Raw genomic sequence first — 3289 nt, 5'->3', positions numbered from 1 at the left:
GGGCCTGTGGCTCGGCTCTACCTGTCCCCGGCCCGGCGGTCCGCACCTGCGCCCACCCCGCCCTGCAAGGCCTCCACCAAAGTCTGCACCGAAGCCGCCACCTCCACGGCGCTCCGCGGTTGCTAGAAGCCTCCCTCCCTCCATCCCACCTGCCTCCCCACCGCGTTGGGACCCGTGACCCACACCCTGGCCTCAATTTTTGTCATTAAACGCGATATGTGGTTGGGGAGAGGTCTGCTGATTTCGTTCACCACCGTAAAAACATTTTCCAAGGCGAAATCCTTCGGAGCAGTTTGAGGCGGGCATCTGCTTAGGATCCGAGTTGGTTAGGGTCGGTTCTTGGAATGCCAATGCTTATTGCCAGTTACTTAACATTTCTGATGTGGCATACACCAGTGGCACCCAAGACTGCGTGGGCCTCTCTAGAGACCCAGTTTGTTGCCGCAGAATGTGTTGGCACTGGAGAGAGGAAGAAATGCTCCCTGGGGTTGATAAAATTCCCCATTTCTAAGAACAAGTGTTAGACAGTAAGTCTTCCCATTAGATCTTTAAAAAGCAAAGAAAATGTGTGTGTGTGCGTGCGTGCGTGCCTGCCTGCCTGCCTCCAGGCTGGATATTAGATGGAAAACTTCTTTCAGGAGTGGGTTAAGGAAAGTAGTGAGTCCATTCGCTTGACTTGAAGAGCAAAGTGTGTAAATCTGTGTTGAAGAGGGAGAAATCCTGCATCTCATAATTACTTTGATTACATTAACAGCTAAAGAAGCTGATCCGCTGGGTTCCATCGGGACTTCAGGCTCACGCTGAGGCTCTGAGTTCACTCAGGGCTGTCCAGGATTCCCTGCTCCACAGCTGTGTGACCTTGAGCTCAAGGACTAAGACTAAGGAAATCCTCTGAGTCTCCATTTAATCACCTCGAAATGGAGATATTTAAACCCGCCTGTAATCCCAGTATTGTGGGAGGCTGAAGCAGGAGGATGGCAAATTCAAGCCAACATAGCAATGAAGTGAGATACTGTCTCAATATATAAATAAATAAATAAATAAATAAATAAATAAATAAATAAATGGCCAGCCAGATAGGTCAGCAGACTAAAGCGCCTGCTTCCACAGAGCACAGATTCCCAGTGTGCCCAGGGTGCATTGAGCCTGAGATTGAGACTGGGCGTGATGGCATGCCCCTATAATCTCACGGCCTGGGAGGCTGAAAACAAGAGAATCACTATGAGTCGGATCTACGGAGTGAGATCTTGCAGACCATGTAAACCCCGTCCTAAAATAATAAATAAATAAGATGAAATAAAATAAAAAAGCTGGGGATATGAAGTTCTGTGTAAAGGCCCTGCGTGCAATTCCCAGTACTTCAGGGGGAAACAACTTTAGAGAAGATTGTTGAAAAGATGAAAAAAGGTAGAGGACTTTCCCTATCACTTTATTTAATTAATTAATTTATTTATTTATTTATTGGAACCGGGGATTGAACTCAGGCCCTTGTGCTTGCTAGGCAAGTTCTTATTCTACTGAGCTACCTCCCTAACCCCTTACTTTATTTTAGACAGCTAAATTAAGGGAAAATAGGCAGTCAGTCAGGACTACGCCCTCAAGAGAGTCAGTAGAGAAGATGAGAGAACACATTATAACTGTTGCTAGTTACATGTCAAAAGCCCGGCCTCAAGATAAGACAAAATGACCAGGTCTACATGTCTCCCACAGGGATAAGCAATAAATGATTGGATAATGCCCTTAGTTATTGAAGACGCGTCAGGCCCACAATCTCCCAAACTAGTGGACAGCCAAGGCTTAAATAAATGAGACAAGTGGCATGATTTTAGGGCTCCAGGAAGATTCAAAGCCTTCCACAGATATTTTCTGGAGTTTAGAACCAAGAACTTCTCTAGGCAACCTGTGTTTATTAGCATTTCAAACAGCGGAGGAGGATACAGAAGACATTGCAGGAATCTGGGCAGGATTTGGGAATCCCTCGAAGGACTTCTCCAAGTAATACCCAATGTTAATTTAGGAGAGAACTCTGTTAGCTCCAGGAAGACCTTCACCACAGGGGTGAGAAGTTTGTAACTGCAGTCTACTTTTAGGTAATTGAGGTTGGCGCCAAACTTCCTCAGCTGTGGCCTTATCTTGTCCTTTGAGATTACACCCCAACCTCACAGGCCAGTAGCAGCCTCTACGGGGACCAGTGACTCACAGAGGTTCACGTACTATGAGGCCTCTGCCCACTTCCAGACAAGGGCCTAAGCCTCAGGTGAACTCACATGTAAACATGGAGAGCAAATTGGTTAATATTAAATCCTGCTCGGAGCCACCTCCTCGTAGTCTCCATTGATAAACAAACGATTATATTAGAGTTGATGTCACTTGGTCTGGTAAAATCTAGACAGACAGCCACACAGGTGGGTGACTGGAACCTCCCTTAAAAGGTTCATGTTTTTCCATGTTCACTGTTTCCTCATTTGATGAAAATTATCTAAGGGCTAACCTTGTAATCTTATTGGTTGATCATAGTTTTGATCACATCATATCCACCTCATGATTTTGCTTTATAAAACTTCCTCTATCAAGTGGAGTCCAGAGTTTTAGGTCCCCTCCTGTTTCTCAGGAGTTGTCTCTTTCAATAAATTTTTTTCCTACTCTTTACTTCCATCGCTCCTGAAAATTCATTGTTCGATTTTGGGGAAACACAAACTCGGCACATCTGACATCCAACAGGTTGGGAGCTGTATTATTTCCCCTATATCCACTTGACACTGGACTCAATAAATGCTTGGTACAGAAAACACCCTCTAGGGGCTGGAGAGATGGCTCAGTGGTCTAAAGCACCTACTTGAAACAAGCTTGACAAAGCACAGGGACCGCGGTTCGATCCCCCAGCACCACATGCCAGCCAGCCCCGCCCCCTGCTGGGCTGAGCTGGCCACACACACACACACACACACACAATAAATAAATGTTAAAAAAAAAAAAAAGAAAACACCCTCTAATGCTTTGGTTCTGCATCCCTGAGCTGCAAGAATATCCCGCAGGTGAACCTTCAAGATTGGTGGTTTTCTGAACTGAGACCCAACCTGCAGTGATGCTTCCTGCTTTCCACCACCCCATAAAGCAGAGGACCCAGCTTAACTCTCTGACACCCTTTGGGGTCCCACTGACCAACACTGTAACCATAAGTGTGCTGTGCAGTCTTCTTTTGTGGAGACATTAGTGGCTGAAGGGAAAAGCCAGTGGACATCATCCTAGAGTTGTGACTTTTACCCACTTTCTTCTGTTCCATGTAGTT

This window comes from Octodon degus, unplaced genomic scaffold (assembly GCF_000260255.1).
Source record: "Octodon degus isolate 3935 unplaced genomic scaffold, OctDeg1.0 scaffold00007, whole genome shotgun sequence".
Taxonomy (NCBI): domain Eukaryota; kingdom Metazoa; phylum Chordata; class Mammalia; order Rodentia; family Octodontidae; genus Octodon; species Octodon degus.
The sequence above is the reverse complement of the archived record's forward strand: the minus strand, read 5'-3'. Positions refer to the sequence as shown.